Consider the following 21,103-nt stretch of genomic DNA (forward strand, 5'->3'; position numbering starts at 1 on the left):
GCAGGCCGCCCGGCCCGCAGGCCGCGGCCGGCCGCGGCCGGCAGGCCCAAGGCCCCACGACGGCGGCACCGCGGCCCAGGGGCGGAGCCGCCCGCTGCCACACGGCTGCCTACACCCGCCGCCCACCTCGCTCCACTGCCCCCCACTCCCGGGACCGCCTCCGCGCCCCCCGCCCGCACAGGGCCCGCACCCCCCGCCGCGCACCTCCGAGGGGAAACGCGGACCCTCCGGCCGCAGCGCCCGCGCGCATGCGCAGCCCCGCCGCCGGGCCTCGCCCACCGCTGCGCAGGGCCCCGCCCGCCCGGCCGGTGCCCCGCCCCGAGCGCTGCCGAACGGAGCCGAGCCCACTCGGGCGGTTGCCGCTCGCTCTCTGCGCGGCGCAGCGCAGCACCGCAGCGCCCGGCCCGGCGGGGCGAAGCGGAGCGGCAGCCTGGGGGGAGCCAGTCCGCGCCTGACACCGGGTAAGCGAGCCGCCGGTGCTGGGGGCTGCGGCTGGGCACGACGGCCGCGGCTCCTCTGGGCCAGGTGGGCCTGGGGCCGCGGCTCCTTGCCGCCTCAGCGCTTGCCGGGGTGGGGGGCAGCGGCCGGACCTCAGGCCCTCTTGAGGCGGAGCGGGCCGGGCGGCGCGGCCGTCGCGCGGAGCCCGGCAGCGGGGGCGGCCCCGGGCGGGGGGCGCCGCCTGCCATCTTGGGGCGGAGCGGGGGGCGCGCCCGGGTGCGGCGCCCACGGGGCGGCCTGTGCTCCCCGCCGGGGCTGCGTGGGAGCCGGGTGGCTCGGGGCTCCGCGGCCTCTCGCCCGCCTCCCATGTCTGCCGCTGCGCCGGCCCTGGGCCCGGCCGCTGCTGGCTGGTGTGGCTTCTGCACCCCGGGGGTCGCCGGGCCCACTTCCGCGGGGTGGCACCGGCTCCCGCCTCACCTGCGATCGCCGTCGGCGGTGCTGAGGCTGCTTTTGTTCGTGCTCGGCCTTGGGGAGCCGCCTGTCTGCTTCCCTGCCTCTCCTGCGGGCACGGCGGCGAGCGGCAGGGGAGCGGGAGGGATGTTCCAAGGGTGGGAACAGCAGGCGAATTTCTGATACCGCCCTGCCCGTTGGTCCCTGGAGAACCTGGCGGTCAGATAGGGCTTGTGTCTGTGGTAATGTACCCAAGCAGTCTCTTTCTGCTCTTGTCTTGGTCCCCGGTCCCTCCGAATCGGCAAGCCATGGCTTTTTTCCTCCTGTCCTAGTGTGCCCTGTATGTAGCTACCTGCTGAAGGCATCACGCCAAAAATCTGTGATGTGGCTGCAGTCAGGCTGGTGCCTGTAGCAGGTTTGATAGCTTTCCGCTGGATGGAGACCAGGTGTTCTGAGAATTTGGGATTCTGGGCACCTCCCTCCCTCACCCTTCCCTTGATAGTAGGAGTTGGAAGCAAAAGGCTCATCAGGGCGCGCTCTGCGTGACTAATTTAGTTGTGCATAGTCCACGAGGAGGTCCCTCCTTCCCTCCTGGATTTGTCTGTTTCTGTGGAAGTGTCTGGCTCCATTGTGTCATCCTCTGGAGTAAGCACACATGGAAAGCCACGGGCTGCAGGGCAGGAGCATCCCGTTGGCAGCAGTCACAAAGCCACTGAAGGGTTGCATGGCACAGGTACCTCTTGGATGATTCTGCAGATGCCCCACCCGGGTGTGGGACAAAGCCGTTGCAAGTGCATTGCAGGGACTGGTACCCTTCCCCTCCAAACGCCTGTGCTGCATGGTTCCTAATAGCCTTTTATTCTGTTAATGCTTCTGGGAGAACAGAAAGCCGACCACTCAGCTCATAACCGACTCCAGGAGGACTCAGTTCAAACCAGAAATAGCAAAACATTAAAGACGTTGCTTCTAATGGCTGCAATTAGCTGGCATCTACCTGGGAAAGGTCTTTTTCATCTCAAGCCTTTTAGTGCTAGGAATACACTGTCTTTACAGGGAGAGAAGTCCTTTCTGCAGTACTCACCTGGATGCTATTGGAGCAAGATAAACATGAAAGAAGATGCCTTTGAGGGGGTTGGGAAGAGACTCTGGTTTGGCTCATGAGTATGTTTTGTTGGACTAAGTTTGCTCTATTTTTGTCTGTTCCTGTCTTCAGTAACCTTGGAAGGAACTGAAGCTACTGTATTTTCTGAGGGTGTCGGTTTTCTTGTCAGCAAGGCATTGCTGTGAGGCTTTGCAGTGCTCCATTTTCTTCTCCTTTGTCCAGAGCGTGGTGCAACTATCCTGAAATGTCCTAAGCCATGAGTTGAGCCAAAAAAAGAAAAATACTGAGTGCTTTGCTTCTTGTTTGTTCTTGGTTTGTTTTCTTTCTGGGCTTGTAAAATATCCTTAGTCATATTTTTTAGCTTTCTTCAGCATTAAAATGGACTAGAACTGGCTTGGGGGGAGTTCTATGATTTTTTTATGTAAAAAATTTAAAATATCATCATGAAATTGTTTAATTCTGGGAACTAGGACTTTAAGAAAACCCCAGGTAGTGTGAGATTTGCAATAAAAGCCTGAGAGCTGGCAGTGCTGAGGGCCTGCTTTTTGTCTGTTGCTAATTACGCTTTCCTTGAGCCCAGGGTAGCTGGAGTGCCTCGGGTCATGTGGAGCCCTGCAGTGTCCCGCCGGTGGCTTCTCTGCCACCCTCCCCATCCATACCGAGGTGCAACCCCAGTCCGAATGCTTTCTGTAAGCAACCTGTCTCTATCCTGGCAGCCAGGGTGAGGCTATATGCTGGGGACCCAAGGGCTCTGCAGTCGGCACCTCCCACTCCCAGGAAAGGCAGCTGGGAAGCCTGCGCAGCCGTGGGGTGCCTGCTTCGTGCTGGAGGAGGCCCAGGGCATAGTATACTCTGCCCGCACTGTTAATTGCAGACGGTGCTGGTTATGGATCCTGTGGCTGATTTGCATATCAAAGCATCTGAGAGCTCCGCGGTGGGTAAGGATGGGCAAGGATAATAAGGCTTGCTGGATGCTGGGGCCGGATCTTCCCTGGGGCTTTTTATGGTGCATAGATGAAACAAGATGATGGGAATGTTTGGGAAACATGGAGATTGTCTCAGTGTCTTTGAATGACAGTACCGTAAAGGCTTTTTTAATCTAGCAGCAGCTTTCCAGGGGGTGGGAACCAAGGAGAGGGGGAACAATCCTTGGTGACAGTCCCTCAGGCTGCTCCTGCCCTACCTCCTTGTGTCGAGCTGGGCACTGGGCAGCCCCATGCTGCCCTCCAGCAGCCGTCCCCCCTGGCTGATGGCCCCTGCAGTGAGCAGCTGGTGTGCCAGCCCGATGCCTGTTCTCCATGCTGCCTCGCAGAAGGAGGTGGAGGCCTTGCTTGGATAGAGCCTGAAGCATAGGGGCACATTTGCTACCACCTGAACTGGCTCTGCAGGGTACCAGGTCTTGTCTGATGGTGCAGGGTGCATTGGGGGGGGCAGGAGCAGTGGAACCACGAAAGGGTCATGGCCTCTGGGATGCTTTGTGAGTCAGAGGAAGGTTTGGTCTCAGCACAGCTGTCTGCTGTTCCTCCTGGCTCTGGAAATGAGCCTTGGGGAGCTCAGAGCTTGCTTGCAGGCTGAGCTGGAAACCAAAATGCAGGTTTCCAGGCAGGAGGGAGGCAGGGATAGAGAAAGGGAGGGGAGTTCCTGTGTTCCTCTGCCGCTTTGATCCTAGCAAGTGTGTTGCTGGTAGTGATGCTCTCTAGCTTTGAAGGACTGTGGCGTGGGACAGCTGGACTCTCTGAAGGTAGCTCTGTGTTCATTGTGAGAGTGCCTGCTGCCTGGAACTGCAGCCCTGAGCCTCTCTCTTGTGCCCTGAGCTGTTCAGGTTCTTGCTGAGAAGGACTCCTTGTCTTGCCACCCATATGGGGGGTTGGTGTGCACAGAAACTGCCTTGAGCGTGGCCTTCTCAGGAGGTGCCTCTTCACCTGCAGCCCTTGTCCTGTTGGCAGCTCCCTGGCTCGCTTGGGAGTTAGTTGGGGGGCAGACCTGATGCGTTGGCTAGAAAGCTGGTTGAAAGGAGAAGAACAAAAATCAAGGAACAAAGAAACGCGCACGTGTGTGCGCGCTCTGCAACAGAGAGAGGGTGAGATCCATGAAGCTGGTGCCAAGCTTGTAGAGCAAAGAGTTGCAGTATGAAATGGCTTTTCTGTGAGCCTGCAGGCCCGTGGTTGGCACTGCCTTCTCACTTCGTGTCCTTCCAGCGCGGAGCTGGGTGTCTGCCCTCTGCTCCAAATACAGATTAGCTGCAGGAAGCTTCTCTTGCTAAGCGTGAGATGCAGAACGTTTTCCTCCATGCTTCTCTGTGTGGTGCTGGCTGCCCTTCGCAGGGTTCTCGTTGCTTGCATTGTGCGTTCCCTCCACCTGATTGGTAAGCAGTGCTGGAAATTCTTCTGTTCTCCCTGTGGCTCTTTCTTGTTGATACTACTTGCCTGCTGTTCTCCCTCTTCTGCTTTCAAGACCCTTCCTCCCCATCCCTTGTAATGTCAGGTGGCAAAGTGGGCATGCTTCCCCAGTATCCCAGTGCTCCCCTTAAGCCATGCTTTTATAGTGGCTACACAGCTTATATGGTCAAGATGGCATAGCCCACTGCATCCTTTGAGCAAGGTCTCCCGTTCTTGATGTGCTTTGGTCTAATTTTCAATGTCATCAGCTTCTACCCACGTGGTTATTGTGCTGGGAAGAGAGAAGGGTCTTGTTTTATGTGTGCTGTTTTTCCCCATAGAAATTGGCCATTTGTAGTATGGGTCTGACTTAAAGCAAGGTTTTGAAGATTCCTGTTTGTGTTGCCCAATCTGGGAAGGTGTTTGTGGTACTGCATGAAAGAAAGGGGTTGGATCTCTTAAGGGACTCTGTATTCAACAGGTGGCACGTTACACCAGGAGAAAGCAATTGCAGGCAGGATCTGTGTCTGCCTGTTTTTGGTATGTTCTGCAATTGCCTTCCTGAACCACCACAACTGTGCTGCCTCTGAGCAGCAAGAGAAAAAACATCCCTGCCTTTCTTTGGCTGGAAGAGTGGCTGCTGCAGACGTTTCTTGTCTGACTGTTACCTGTCACTCCCTAGAAGGACTGTATGTCCCCAGGGCTACTCCTGTGAGTCCCTGTGTTGGGTGTGCTCATCTCCTCTGCACCCCTGTAATTCTGTGTGTGGAGCGGTTGCTTGCTTTGACACCCCCTTCCCTTTCCCCTAGGGTTGTTACTGCTGGTTTCCATGCAGGTCTGCTCCTGGCTCAGCGCAGAGCATGGCCCTGCAGACAGACAGCTGCCACCGGTGGTGTGACCTCTGGCTCTGTCACACCAACAAGGAGGCCATGTGGTGTTGTGCTCTCTCCTGTTGACCTGCATGGGAGAGCGGCTCTGACAGGCTCCCTTAGAGCATCCAGCTGTCTCCTGACGTGTTGCTGACACACTCACGAGGAGGGTGATAGTCTTATCTTTCTAAGCGCAATTTCTTACAAGAGTGCATTTAGTAGGACAGTTGTGTGTTGGCCTGGTCCTGCTTTTGCTAATTAAATGGTGGCCTTTAGTGGGCTGTGTCTCGGGTCCTTTCAGAGCCAGGGGATGGGACGATCTTGGCATGATCATGTACTTAGAAGAAACTCAGGTGGAAGCAGGCCTTGTCTCCTGCTTGAAACAATTATTAACACCTAATGTCTTCTGCTTGGAGGTCAGAGAGCCTGGCAGTGACGCAGACAGAGGAGGGTCTCTGCAGCAGACATTAGGATAATTTGATCCAAGGATGATCTTAAAAAGGATTCATCCTCAACTCCCTGTGCATATGGTCTAGACTCCCTTTGTGTGAAACCATTGGACGCTGGAGGCTCTCAGGTGATGGTGGTAGAGCTGATGTCTTCTCCAGAATGGCAGCATGCACAAGTTGGTGACTTGGTTTTGCTGGGCTCTTGTCTATGCTTGAGGCACAAACCTGGAAATTAATTACTGTCCATCAGCTGGGCTGTGGTAGCCAGCCAGGGGCTTGCTACTACAGAACACAGAAAAGGCAGCTTGAGTTGGCATGACCTGCAAAGTTACAAATCTGGGAGGAAGGAACTGAATTTGTGGTGGATGTGAAACTCGGTGTGAACTCCCAGCTAGGGCAGAAGGAGCTGGTGCAGCTACTGGATAGAAGAAGGAATTGGCTCCTGGCTGTGTGGAAAAGAACAAATAAAATGTGACAGTAAGAACTGTCTTCACCTTGCAAAGGAGGTCAGGAGTGATGAGGTACTTAAAGGAGTTAATTTTAAAAAGTAAATCCAAGCACCAGTCAGAACAGGTGACAAGAGTATTTAGGTAAATTAGATGTGACCATGTGGGAAAAGCCTTATAAAATTTCCCCTGAAAGTACTTAAATAGCAGACTAAGACAACTTCTGCATGGTGAGCAGTCACCTTGGAGAACATCTGGTAAAGAGAGAACCCAAGCTCTGACCCCTTGAAATACAGGGAGAAAGAATGGGACTACAACCAGCCTGTCTAAATAATCTGGAATAAACAATTAAGCAGTTAGTGTTTATCTTGTTAAGAAGGTGGGAGAATATGCTGATTAAAAATCCACCAGTGTGCACTTATCTGGAACGTACCACATCAAGCCTGTGAATGCCCTTGCCTGAAAGGATGTCTTGCCTAGTGGCTCAGCGGGGGTGGTGGATGTAATAGATCTTAAGTCAGTCTTTGTTACTGACCCAAGTGTCAGCCTCATAAACAAATGGGGAAGGGGTAGGAGATAAGCATCCCTCAGATGGACCCACAACCAGTTGAAAAGCTGTACTCGAAAGGGTTCCTATCTGATAAGAAGACCATGGCTAGGCAGGGCAAGGGAAAATGTTGATACTAGTTTCAGAGTTCCAGAGTAGGATGAGTTAGTGCTCTGCTGGGGGAGGAGAAAAGCCCAAGGTGAGCCTTGTGCCAGGCTGTATGAGGAGCAATGCCTCTAAAGCGCAGGAAGCAATTAGAGTTCTTGACATGGATGAGGTGTTGCTGAAGGACCAAGCTCAGATGTAGATGCCACCCTTGGAGGAGGACGTGCGCAAACAAGAGGGTATCCAGGAAAGCAACAGAAATTATTAAGGTCTTTAGAAATATTGTGTGGGAAGAAGGATGAGATGAACTAGGACTGTGTAGCCTGAGGAAGAAAAGATAGAAGAGAGAACTTCATGGTCTTTTAAGTATGTAGAGCAATGTACTTCTCTAGAAGGCTATAGTTGTAATGAAGACGAGGCAGGAAGCCACTCGGCTGTAATGAGGGAGTTCAGACTTCATGGTTTTCTGTAGTATCAATTGAGATGGTGAAGCAGAAGAGGAGGCTGTCTTGAAGTTTTTTATGTTTTTGGGTCTGTGTGTGTGTGTGTGGTGGTTCTAAAACAAATTAGCCAAAAGTCTGTAGATATGGATGAGTCGCAGCTGGCTGTGCCTCAAGCAGAGAATCTCACCGGATGACCAGAGGCCCCTTCAAGCTTGGCTCCTTGTGAAACATTTGATACCTGGAAAGGCAGCAGTGAGTAGCTCTAGGAATGAGATTTTACTGCTGTAGGAGGTGGTGGGGAGACTGGTAATAAAATATGCTGTCGGTGCTCAGAAAAGGATGCAGATGAATCGAAGAGAATGCAGGAAAGTTACAAGATAATCTAAGAGCTGGAGAGAAAGCTTTATGCTGAGAAACATAAGAAGATCAATCTGTTTGTCTAATCAAGGAAAAGATTAAGGTGAGGCTTCGTTATCCTGCATAAGCATAACATACCTTATGACTGTGTATCATTAGCTTGCTAGGGTAGAAGTGCCAGGCCATGACGAGTGGCAAGAAGAACCCATGGTGAGATGCTGGGGCTGTAGTCACCTTCAGAGCTGTGCAGCCAGCTCTGCCTTCTCCACAAGCAAAGTGGAGGTCCCCATATTTGCTTGTTGCCAGTTTCTTTGTTCACCCCTGTTCTCTGGGTTTCAAAGTTGCCCTTGTTCATTGCTTCTGCCTCGGTGTCTTAAGTCCTTTCCTTAAGAGTCCTCTACCTTATGAGGAGGCATCTCCAGTAAAAGAAAGCAGTAGCCTGACCCCAGCTAATATAGGGTGGTGCCCTGATAAGCCTATGCCCACTCTCTGAATGTGCCTCTGAAATTGTTCCCTGCCTCTCCTTGCCCCCAGCCTGTCATCTGCCTCTGCGTGATCTATAGCATCCCTTCACCAGTGGCACACTGCTTCTTGGCCAAACAGCTACTTGCAAGCAGCCAGCATCTACCATCTCTCCAAACTCAGCACCCTGGCTGGTGAAAATGATGAATGAAACCAAACGTCACCTCTGGTTCCTGCCAGCCTGCAGTCCAGTGCTCTGTCAGTTATAGCTGCTGGTTTATTTAGGGTCTTTATGCCTGTTTTCAGTCCGTGAGGTGATGTTTCTGCCTTAGCCTGATGAACAAACCTTGAGAGAGAGATTGGGTGAGAAGTCGCAGCAGATGGTTTGCTAAAATCTTGCTACATCCACAACTTCCCTTTCACCCACTAACGCTGTAATGCTGTTAAAAATAAAGATGATCCAGTGTGCCTCACAGGATGTATCCCTTGTAAATCCCTGCTGCCTAATGCTCCTGGAATCTCACGCTCTCATGTCTTCGTGTTTTATTATCACCTAGGGTAGGAGGGGAATTTCAAAGCTAGTAGATAGCTCCTGACAATGGTTGCGAGTCAGGGAAGAGCAAATGCTTTGATATGCTTTAAGGGAGAAAGGGGAAAACCCCCAGTGTTTCACTCCCTTATTATTTTTTTTTTTCTCTCAAGCTTTGTTCCATTTGATGGGGGCAGAGCTTTGGTAAGCATTTGTGTCTTCCTCTGGGTAGCAGAGTGCTCCTGGGTGGAACAGCCCAAGTTGCTTCAGAAGAGTCCTGTGGAGTAGCAGCTATAGCTCAGCTCCCCTCTGGTAGATACGGGGTGAGGGGCATACCTCATGAGAACATGGTATGGTGGCAGTATTTGAGCACGGTCTGGGCCATGTCTGTAGAGCGCATTAGGTGCCTCCTTCAAAACACCTCCAGCTTTTCTGTCCTGCTTGTTGTGTAGGATTACCTGTTTTGATTGCTCTGCTGATACATTGTTTTGGCAAAAATGCTCTGGCTTCTCAGTCTGGTTTTATTCCACCACCTCAAAACACCAAGAAGCAGTTTTGCCAGTATAACTGCACCTCCATGAGCAGTCTTATGCCTGTAGAGACATGTTGATCGCTTGGGTCTTTACCTCTGTGTCTGACACAGCTGTGCTCACAGATGTCTCTGGGGTTGGCTAGGTGTGAAAGAGCAAATAGGACTTTAGCTGGAGCTCAGAAATCTAGGGGAGAGAAGAGATGGGCCAATCAAAGTAGAGGTGGTGTACAGTTTTAATGAGCCTGTTTTCAAAATACATGGGAGTGACTGATGTGCTGGAGGTGAGTGGCTGGTAAATAGAGAGCAAAGCAGATTTTGGACAGCTTGGGGAGAGGGGGCTTTGCTATTTGGACAGTGGCACATATGCTGTCTCTTGTTTGCGCTGCATTTCTTGGAGCAGGAAAAGGGACTTTTAAACCCATTCAGTGAAGGCAGACTCCAGCCCATCCAAGCCATGGTGCAGGTAGAGCTGTGTGTTGTGACTGACTTGGGGTGTGGACTGGAAACTCCCAGCCTAGTCCTGAGATGCAGTCCCAGCCACTGCAGGGTGATGAGCCTGTCTGGCCCACAGCAAGGGTGCCTGTCTGCTCATCCCTCTACTCCCCTCCCTTATCCTGGATGTTTCCAGCCTGTCAGTCATCCTGGTAGACCTCTAAGTTGTCTCCCAGCCCACCCCAGCATCTCAACAGCATCCCTTGACTTCCAAATGTTATTGATTGCAAAGCCTGCCCTTCCTGCCAACCCCTCCTTGCAGACCTGGCTCTGGAGGCTCCAAGCGAAGCTCTGGGGTAACACCCTCTCCTCCTACCCGAGCTGCCTTGGCTTGGCTGCCTTGTTATTCCTGCTCTGCCTTCTTGCTTTAGATGTCTGTGCATTTTCGTGCCCCGTTTTGCCTGCAGGAGCCTCATGCCAGTCGGATTTTGGGATCAATGAGGGTTTGAGACTTGAACGTGGTAGGAGGGAGGTGATTTGGCACTGGCTTTCTTGTTCTTTTGTTGTTGTTACTGTTATTATCTGCCTCTACTTCTTCTTAAAGCGTGTGCATTGGGGATGGTGGGACAAGAACTTCTGCCCCATCCCTTGGTAACCCAGCAGGCAAGAAGGTCCAGGAGGAGGCAGCCCTGCTGGCGCATTCTTCTGCCACCTGCCATGCTGGGGGAGGATTATCCCACTCCTTCCCCAGTGCTGTGGTACCAAGACAAATACCAAAGGGAACAGCTGAGATATAGTTTCTGTGCTCCTATTCCAGTGACTGTGGATGCTGGGGCAGAAGAATAAAAGACCATAGAAAGTTGTCAGGCATATGTGCTGTCCCTTTTGGGACCCCCTCCCAGGGCTGGGGTTTAACCTGGTCATAATGTAAACCTGAAGTCTTCTCCAGGTAGAAAAGAACTAAAGGAGAAAAGGTGACAGTGGAGACACTGTGGCAGGTAGTAGGAAGTGACATGTAGGAGCCCCAAGAGGCACAGAACTAAGAGCTTGTAGATGGGGAATGGCAGCTGGGACATCCAAGCTGAGTACCCTGCAGCACTACTGTTCCTTGCAGGTACCCAAAGATGAAGGTGGACACTGCTTGCAGACAGGAGAGGCTATGCTGGGGCTGGCAGGGGCGTCCTGTGCCTCAGGCCATGAGTGGATGGGAAGTGTTTTGTTCCTTCTTTCTCACTCTGAGACAAACTTGCTCTTCAGTGGCACTACCCCCTCCCTCGAGGGCAGGGAGTGTTACCTGGTCCTGAAGAGCCTAAGCGTTGACCTTGGGTGGGAGATTAAACAGTTGGTGGCAAAACTTCATAAGGTGCGCTGTTGCCTGCCTGGGCATCTCCCTGGCTGCTTGGAGATGACCTGAGCTGGCAGAGGTGGCATGAAGCTTGTGCTCTTGCAGTTGCCCCAGCAAACAGCTGGGAAACCATTCAAAAACATTTTTAGTTTTAATCCTGTTGCTGGTGACACTCAAGCAGGGACGGGAAAGGTGTTGCTCACCCAGGAGAGGAGTAATCCAAAAGCCTGGGCAGAGGAAGGGGCAGCAGGGCAGTGACAGCCCCCAGCCACTTTCCTGGACCTTACCAATGGGAACGAAGGACCATGGCTCCAGAATGTGCTCTTCTCTCTTAGTAACTCAACAGGGGTTTCAGCTGACTGTGGGTGGGGGTGTAAACAGCAAGAAATACTTGTGTGCTGCTGGGATGTCTAATCTGGAAAGTGGAGTGTCTTTCTAATGCTTGTGAGTTAACTATGTGATCTCCCTGGGAGGGGTTGTATGTGATTCCAAGGGACAGAAGCAGTGGCATGGGTCATACCAGCGGCATGCCTGTGGTCATGCAGCTGGTTGGAGTGGGATGCAGAGCAGAACCAGGCTGTCCTGCGTTGTGAGTCCACGCTGTTTCACTGCTGCTCTCTAAAACAGTGTGCTGATACCTCGCCCTGTGACTTGGGGTAGCGGGGATGCCGAAGGCAAGCTGGATGCGTGGTTGTGAGTGGCAGGGAGTGAGTCAGCACAGGGGGGCGGGTGAATTGGTGCTGGCAGGAGTAGGTGGGCTGGGGCATGGGTGGGGATGTCCAGGAGCTGCAATGTGGACATGTGGGAAGCTAGCAGAGTGGGGGCCCAGCAGCGGGTGCTGAGGTGAGTCAGGAGGATGAAGAGAGTGAAGGATCACCCTGGACATGGGCAGTGCTGCTGGTGCCTCCACCTTTGCAAGTGCAGGAGCCTGCACCCCCACTGAACCTGTGGCTTGTTGGTGGGGAGAAGCCATGCTGAAGGGATGGTATGTGAGGGTGAGCTGAGTGGATGGCTTATAGCCACAACTCATCGTGCAGCTGACCGGCAGTTCCTGGCCCCTATGTGTCATGATGTCCTGTGTTCCTGCAGCTAGGGCAGTGTGCTCCAGGCATGCTGCTGGACTCAAAGCCTTAGTTGAATATGCAACAACCCCCAGCTGAGGCTTTATGTTAAAGCCCCCAACACCAGCCCTCCCAGTGCCTGTTAGGAAAGGTTAAAAACTTGGAAATCGATCCAGCTTCTTAATGTGTATGTGCATCCTCATCAGCCCGTTTGGGGCTGGTAAGTGCAGTAGCATAGGAGATGGAGCTGGGAAATGACAGAGGGGAGCAGAGCCAGGAGGTCCATTACCAGTTTGGTCGGGCGGAAGAGGTGTTGGCTATTTGAAGGCAGGAAAGTAGTAACTTTCCTGAAGACAGAGAGGAAAATGTGAGGCTCTAAAAATGAGCCTGGCGTTGGGAGATGGCTGGATGCAGCCAGGAGGGAAGAATGGAAAATGTGGTAGTGGCTCTGGGAGGAGCCAGGGGCTGGCACCGGTTGTTTTGCCTGGATGGGCTTCAAGACTCTGATCTGCCACCATATGGGTGTGCAGTTCAATAACATCACACGGGATCTGTTTCCAGCCACCCAGGAGGGAGTATAGCTTGGACACCAGAGAAAGTCTGCAAAATTTAAGGAGCCCTAGGAAGTACTTATTTCTTGCCTTCTGTTGCTCAGGTGCATATTCCTGGACAGTATCCTGAATGTGAAACAATTGCCATGGGAGCCTGGGGTTGTAATTCCTCTCCTCCCACTACCTAACTTTGACACCCATAGCAAACTTTGTTGTGCTTATCTCTGCCCAGTGCTGAAGGCTGGTGTCATTGGTACCTCAGCAGTCAGATGTCCTTGCTTTATGCAGCCTTGCAAATCTAACTCTTCCCAGGGGCGCTGAGTAAATGCAGCGGGCAGAGTGACCATCCAGAGTATGGAGGCTGGGCAAGGGAAAGCAGTGGGGGCTGCCTTCCCACTCATCTGCCAGAGGGCTGCTGGCTGGCAGGATTGTGTTCCCCCAGAGGCAGGCACTGCCTGAAGAAGTCTTGTCAGAGCATTGTAGCAACCAGCAGCCCTCCCCTGAGCTGCTGCAGCCCTCCCCTGAGCTGCTGGAAGAGGGCCCTAGGAGCTGTCAGGAAGTTTTTGGAGACCTTATGTTAAATCTGTTCTTCAACACCTGGCAGCACTTGGGTGCTTCCTGAGCCTGGAGCAGGCTGCAGGGGGATGTTGGCATACTCCTGTGTGCTGGGTCTGATCTCATCCTTTCACAGCAAGATCTTCCCAGAGCTTAAGGGTCTGATGTAAAAAAATGCTGAGCGTGCCTCAAGTTTGCTTGCATTGGTGAGAGAGCTGCGGGTGATCAGCCATGCCGCAGCCCTAAGTAACCCTTCCACAGTCCTCTCCTCTTCCCATGACAGGAGAAGGGTCCCTTGCTCATGCTCCCTTGACTCATCTCATCCTCCGCTTCCAATGAGAGTGTACTTGGTGTTGGTAAACAGCATGTTATAAATAGGCAACTGATGCTATATTGGGAGGAATTTTCTCTACTGGTGAGCACAGGCGTAGTGGGACCTGGGCCTGGAAGCTGTGAGCTCGGCTGGCAGACATGCAGAGGTACTGGTGACCCTTGTCAAGGGGCTGTTATGGGCATGGCTGGAGGGAAGCTTCCTGAGCAACAGCTCTGTACATCTGGCCCTGGGAAGCCATCCACAACCTCCCACCCCTACCGACACGTGGATGGAGGGCATTGGAGGGGAGCCTTGAAAGCAGCTAGGATTCAGGAGGAAGGAGGGGGATGCACATGGCTGTATTAGGCTGCAGTTGTCCCTGAGGGGCTGCAGGTGTTTCATGTAAGGACAGAGATACTGCAGTTGGCAGCAGTGTGCTAAAACTTGGGACTTGGTAGCTGTCGGCTTCCTCCTATTGAGATGGTCCCTGATTCAGGAGACTGTATGTAGCCAGATCCAAGTGAGACTCTGAAGATGAGCAGAGGAATGCCCTGGGCTGCTTTGCAGTGCTCACTGGTGTGCTGGGTAGAAGGCACCAAGCAAAGGATCTCTTTGATCGCTGCCCAGTCATACATGCACGTCCCTACCCCTGTGGTGCTTGGAGAGCAAGCACTGACCCTAAAGCACTGCTGGGGCTGTGGATTTCTGATGAGCTGCAGTAAATGAGTCAGCCCCCAGCTACGTGTGAGATGTGGAGCCCAGCACAGCTGCATGCAGCAGGGTTGGTCTCGGAGTTCCCAGCATTGACCCTGACAGGATGTGTCCCCCTGCCACAAGACCTGGCAGCCATGCCTGGTGGCTGGCACTGCAGCCTCAGCAGAGGCCTGATTTCTGTATGTGGGGATTCCTCAGAGGCTTTGACCAAGTTGCCAGCTGGGTGGCCTGAGTGGGGGGCAGTGTGCCAGGGGTGAAATTCCAGCCTCCCTGTTCCCTTACTGGGCTGCGGCAGGATTGTCTCTGGTGTAAACAGGCAGGTAGGGTGGCAGCAGCAGCAGGGCTGGCCACCCAGGAGGAGAGGCTGGAGGAGGTGCTGCTCTCCTGCATCCCTGTACTTTCCTATTTCAGGCCCTGGAGGAGCTAAGTGTGGCTGCCAGGTTTGCCCTTGGAGCAGCCAGGGACCTTCCCACCTGGAGGCTATCCTGGAAGGTGTGCTGCCAGCCCCGGCAGTGTAGGGTGGAGAGGGGATGTCCCCACTGCAAGCAGCCGTGATTCAAGGAGCTGTGAGTTGGTGTGCCTGGGATATATCTCCTAGGGTGATGTTTAGGCAGGGGACTGCTAACTTTGTGGCCTTCTGCCTTATCAAACAGGAGGGTGACTGGGGGTAGGAGCAGTTGCGCTTGCCTGGGAGCTCTCAGGAGGGTGGTAGTGGCTTGCAAAGTGCAAACTGAACCTCAAGGCTCTCATTTGAGGAGTGCAGGCTTTTCTTGATCTGCTGCTCAAATATGCAGCACCGTCTGGCCTTACCCTGTATTGTCCAGGTAGTGTGTTAAGCCATGTAAACCTATAGCTGCCTAGTGTTTTCCTGTGAAGTATTGGACTGGCTCCTCTGAGCTGATTGAGATGCATTGGAAGAGCCAGGCAAAAGGCATCCCAGGAACAGCCTCACTGGTGTGTGAGGTGAGGTAGTGTGGCTGCACTTTCTCCACTGATAAAAAGCAGTATGTCCTGTGAGAGGCTTCTGCCTTATCTCCGGCATGTAAGCACGTGTCTTTCCACACCAAGATCTGAAAAGCAGTTGTTAGGAAGCCTCACCTCCATGCGTTAATAGAGTTCACCTCTGCTCTTGGCATCTGTAGATTGCCTGCGCTGGCAGGAGTGCAGGAGATCTTAGGTCATACAGCTGCTTGGGGAAACTGAGGGACCCAATGCTTTGGTGCAGAAGACCTTTTCAAAAGACCTCATAACAGCAATAGAGACGCAAAGGCCATGTTGGTGGTGTGGTAGTGTTTGCCAAGAGCCAGGCAAGCCCTGATGCTAATGATTGGTAGCAAGTCTGGCAGCAAGGTTCAGGTGTGTCCCACGATGTAAAAATGGGGCAACTAGGATGTTTGAGTGTTTGTTGATACAAACAGGAAAACTGAAGTTCACTGTGTAACAGTTGACACTTGTCAAACTGTTTTTATTTTAAAAACATTTTAAACTATTTGCTTTCCTCTCCTGCTGTGGGCAGTTTGGGCACCATGGGAGGGATGCCATGCTTGGGCACCATGTGCCGGAAGGAAACACGAAGCGAGAGGACAAGCTAGGATAACACATTATAGGGGTTTAAATACTTGGCCACAGCGTGACTGAAAGAGAACTCTTTGGCCTCTCAGGCTATGAATGCAAAGGAGTTGTGCTGTAGAGCAAGAAGACATCAGTACCATTCTCCTTGCAGTTCTGGCTGTGTCCATACTTGAGAGGTTCAGGCACAATACAGCTAGGAAGATGCTGACCACACAGAGACATCAGCCACGGAAACAGAGGCTGGAAGGGTGTGTTGGGAAAAGTGCCAGGTGTACAGAGCTTCTTAAGCTTAGCTTAATGAGAGCAGAGGCAGGTGAGGTGTCTCCTGACAGAAAAGGATCTTCAATCCCTTTGCTGAGAAGGGGGAGCAGTATTTTTGGAGGAGCAGCCAAAAGCAGAAGTAATGGAATCTGGAAACAGAATCAGGATGAATGGCATGCCTTTCAAGGCTGCCAGAACCATTTCCCCATGAAGAGAAGAAAATTTTCTGGTCTAGGATGATTTATTTAACCAGTCACTATGAAGTGTACTGCAGGAACCTATTTCTCATTATTAAAGAAAAATTCTGGTTAAGCTACTTGGTCTTTGCCAGTTCTGCCCTGCGACGCTCAACTGAGGCTGGGTTGAGAACCACTGCACATAGCTGGGGTTCGGAGAATGGTCTTGGAAAACAGCCGGTCCTTGAAGCAGAGTACAGTGCTCAAGCCTGTCCCTTTTTAGGTAAACACTTTAATTTAGCCATGTACTTAAGTTATCATGACTTCAGTGAGAGTATTTCAAGATAAGTATGTACTTAGGAGCTTTCCTGAGCAGGGGTGATTTCTTTTGCCTGAAGAGCCTTGGAGAAATATCTTTAACAAGCATTAGCCCATACAGCTGCCAAAGCTAGATTTGTGTTGGGAGAAATACCGAGTGGTAACCTCATCTGGGTTATTTATTAGTAATTAATCTCAGAATGCTATAATCTACTAATTGTTTTTCTATCTCTGCTCCTGTAATGTGTTTGTGAAGACCAGGCAAACTTCGCACCTCTAAGGAAAATTCTGGAGGAACTGCTTGGTGTTCTGTCGTGTTGTATTAAAGACCTCAACCACTGCTTTAACCAGTGATTTGTCTTTTCATGCAATACATGTGGTGTGTTGTCCTGATCCAGAAATGAGGTATGGAACAGCATGTTCACCCTCTGCAGCATGTGAACTATCAAACAACAGTTCAATGTTCTTAAGGTACCCTGATTGTCTTTGGGGTCCACTGGCTCCTCTTTATGTGGGTGTACTGCCCCTCCTGCCCACCTCTGTCATGCTGCACTTCACATCGATCCATACAGTCCGATGCCCTTTCCATGGGGAATATGGAAGGAAAACAGCCAGGAGTATGATCTCTTGGTGGAAACCTGTGGTGTGCTTTGGTGCATCCTGACAGTGTTGTGCTGTGTGCTGGTACCTGTGTCCAGGTGAACATTGGGGTTGTGGGTACAGGTTGACCTTCAAACTTCAAGGCTTCAGACAAGGTTGGAGACACAAGATCAGAGATGAGATTCACCCGAGGCTTGGAGCACCTCGACGCCAGCCATCAGTGCTATCATGCTGTTTTCTTTTGGCCTCAGAAGTCATCTATGGAAGCACAGAGCACAAAGGAGCGCTTTGGGAGGGAGGGGTGGTCTAGGGAAGCATGGCCAGAATAAGCAATGGGTCTTGGCTCCCACTGTGAAGATCAAGGCTGAAGGGCTTAGCCTGGCAACAGGGGCGGCAGGATGGGAGCAGCACAGTACTTCTGAGCATGGTCCCTCTCAAGGCTGCAGCTGTGGCTGCGATCAGGCAGTTCCCCACTGATCTGCACTCTATTTAGGGCAGTGCTTTCCATAGAAAGCAGCTTCCAGGTTACAGGCTGCCTTACAGCAGCTCCAGGCCATGATGTTTAGCTGTTCCTGGGTGTTCTCCAGACTCAAGCCCATGGAAGGCACCCATTGTTGTTTTAATTTGTGCCATGGCCAGGAGATGATGTGGCTGCCTGGCAGACATGCCTGAGGGGGCTGCCTGGCGGGTATCCAGTCTTGGTTCTTCTGTGTGATGCTGGTCCATCTGGGCAGGAGGGCCCTTCCTGACCACCTCCAGTAGCCCTTGGTGCACAGTGTTTGGTGTGCTCAACATTGTTTCTGGGGTGACTTCCAAGCCATCTCCTTCATGTCAGGTCAGGGTTTCAGTGGTTCAGGAAACAAAGTAGGTGTGAGGAGCACCTTGGCTTCAGCTGGGCCTGCAGGCAAGAGGCATCCAGGTTACCAACTGCAAGTCTTAGTGGACTTTCATAGGCTTGATATTTGCTCTTGTGGAGCTGTGCTCCCTGGATAAACAGTGACTCAGAGCAGCTTTGCCCAGTTAAAGTACCGTTCCTTTGTTTGTCCTAATATTGAGATAGAGTCCAGTTGACATGAGGCTTGCACTGCCATGTCTTACCAAAAATTCAGCGCCTTCCTCCAAGTCAAGCAGCCACTCTCTCGCACGCTTTTATCTGCAGCTCTGGGAGCTGCGCTGCTTGTCTTGAAGTACCACTTCGGTGTTCCCAGTCTCAGCTAGATGCTGTTGTCTCTGTGCCCAGTGCCCAATCGGTGCTTTGTTCCCTATGTTCCCAAGCCAGGCCCAGCTCTTCTTGCCAAGCCCCACAGGGTGGAGGGAAACCATTGAAAAGAAGAGCCCGGTCAGCATCTCTCTCAAGTGCTGGTGACTGGCTGAGAGCCTGGCATCCCCGGCCTGGTGCATGCAAGTGACTCCTGCCTGCAGACCCCAGCCCCACAGTCGAAGGCAGGCAGAGCTGCCCTGAAAATGCAGGAGTGTTCAACCCTCATTTTTCCCAGCAGATAAAGGTTATTACGGAGCTGCCTCTAGATCAGATCCCTCTGGCAGCATCATAGCAAGCATTCTGCAGAAGAGGATTTGGGACATCTTTGGCTACTGATATGCCAAATGAGATCCAGTGGGTGTCTCTCTGTAGCATAGGTGAGGCCTTCGGGCGAGGACAGTCTCAAGGCTGTATTTAACGTCCATATTGAGCTCTGGCTGGGCACTGAATAAATAATAATGTTCATAGCAGAGCAAAATTGGTGTCTCACAGCTCCTGTCTCCCTTGTTAGAGTTCAGTAGCTGCTGCGACAGTGCATAAGGGGACCTGCATGCTGTAAAGCCTCAAGGTTTTTCCAACGTCACAATGTCCTAGTTTGGACATCCTTGTGGCCAAGGTTGCCCTGTTGCTCTTGGTTGTACTGGGTGCTGTGCTAGCCCTGTGCATAGAGCCCTGATGCTGTGCTGTTGGTTGGGCTGTGCTGCTGTTGCCAGAGCTCTGACTCCTGTCATGATTTCCCCAGCAGATGCAGAATGCTCATTCCTAGATGTCCTCCTATAACTGGCCTGGCTTGCTGGCCAGATCCAGACCACTTGCTGGGAGAGCCCTTTCCTGATGTCTGCTGTTGTTGAGGAGCAATTTAGTTCTTTCCTTCTGCTGTGGCTGCCAAATCTATTCTCAGCATGCAGTCATAAAGGGAGCTCAATTCTGCCTGCTGCAGGGCTGTGATTATGTTGACCTTTGCTTGCCTGTGCTTTGGGTCCTTTGTAGACCAACCCTGCAAGGCAAGTGCTACCCTAGGAGTGTTGTGAGGAAAAGGCAAGGATGTCCCCAGCCTGAAAAATACAAACACTTGGAGCTGCAGTCTGTTTAAGGACTTTTGAAAAGAATCAGCTTTTATTTGTATAGGAAGGGTGCAGGTGCTTGGGTTTGGAGTTCCTGTTGTTGCGGGAGCAACGCTGAGAACCTGCTCCAGGTGGAGGTCATGCAGCATCCTGGCTGCTTGCCCCCCAGTGCCCACAAGGGAAGGCATTTCCCTCTAGGCTCCCTGATTTTACATCCCATGTGTTTCCTGCTGGATGAGAGAACCAGGCTGGTGGGCTCTCCTTTGCGAGTGCCAAGCTTCCTCACCTTCTGATGTGAAGGAGGGTTTTTCAGTGTGCTGCTAAGCATCATCTCCAGGGATGCTGCTCTAAGCAACTCATGCACCTGCTTTGTCACCATTCCCAAACTTATGCACGGTTTCAATTTTCCTGGATCTCTATGGAGCACTTGCTAAAAATAGGGTCATGAAGCCTCAACCCTGTGGTGCATGCACCAACAAGTGGTGGTGTCAGTGCTTAAGGTAAAAGGACTGGGCAAGAGAGAAGCTTACCCCCAATAACTTCTGAGTGAGCAGCTTGCATGCCTCAGAGTAAGGAGCAGGGATGCTCCCAGGGCTGATGCAGTAGGGTATCCCACCAGCCCTTGGTGAGGAACCAGCTGTGGAACCCTGAGGGGCAGCTTGGATAACTCTGAGATCCTCCTTGCCACTGTGAGGTAACTTGCATCACCAAGGGTTTCCTTGGTGGGAACTGCTGATAACACTGTGTAGGTAAGCGATTGCAATCATGCCCAGCAGACAAAAATTCCTTTGCCTTTGAGTACTGTGCTGCAAGGAAGTAAAGGCTCCTGTCATGCAGAACTGAGGAGGAGGAGACGGTCAATGTGACCTTGAGAGACAAGCTCAAAACCATGGTTTTGGGATAAGTGTGCTTCACTCAAGAGGAAAAGCTGGGTGCAGGTGAGAATACCCAGTCTGTGGTGACTGGTAGAGGACAGATATGGGGCATGAGGGAAGGCAAGTATGTTAATACTCCCCTATGCACAAGAGCATTAAGATCAGAGATAAACAAGAAGCTCTTGAGATGAAGTGAGCTTGCTGATAAACAAAGGAAAAAGGGATGAGAGCTGGTGTTGAGAGATGGTGGAGTCTCCATCCTCGGGTTTAGTAAATGTCCATTGGGAATTGGTAGAGTTGCTACTGCTGGCATGTTGGGTGATAGGTGAGGAAGCCCTGTTTTCTGGGACTTACTCCCAACCAGGGCTTGGTTGCCATATGGCCAGTGCTTTGCAGAATATACAGTGTGAAGTCCAGTGCCTCGTCAGTCTCACCACTCAACTTATTTTTGTTGCGTTTTCTGTATCACTACCAGTATATGCCTACAGGAAACAAGGGAAGCCAAACAGCAAATGGTAGTTCTTTATAGACTATAAAGTACAAGCTGGCAGACAAATTATTTCTTTCTGATAGATTTACAGCCCAGGAGCTTGAAGGCAAAGTGACAGGTAGATATATTTGGAACTAAAGTGTTTGATTCGGTGACTCATGAAATCTAACACTCAAAATTTAATGCAAATCAGGTTGCCTGTGACTCTGCCGTGCAGAGTGAGAGCTGATTGATGTGGAGAACTGTTGGATAGGTTTGAGCTTCCTCTTAATAGCAGAGGAGGAGACAGGCCCTTGCTGTGGACTAGGGTGGGGACACATGGATGGAACCCTGGGGGTGTCCATGTGGTGTCAAGACTCCATAGTGTTTTTCCAGGAGGCAAGCAAGATGGGACTGGGAACCTCTCCT

At 52.0% G+C, this 21,103-nt stretch overlaps 1 protein-coding gene across 1 annotated transcript in view; it reads left to right on the forward strand.

The window, feature by feature from the left end:
* Positions 1–314: 314 nt before the first annotated feature.
* The window catches only part of TMEM63B (transmembrane protein 63B), a 48,963-nt gene continuing 28,174 nt past the window's right edge, over positions 315–21,103 (forward strand). The window contains 1 exon segment of the mRNA XM_055816210.1: positions 315–461. The gene's annotated coding sequence lies outside the window, so the exon portion shown is untranslated.

This window comes from Falco peregrinus, chromosome 11 (assembly GCF_023634155.1).
Source record: "Falco peregrinus isolate bFalPer1 chromosome 11, bFalPer1.pri, whole genome shotgun sequence".
Classification (NCBI taxonomy): Eukaryota; Metazoa; Chordata; class Aves; order Falconiformes; family Falconidae; genus Falco; species Falco peregrinus.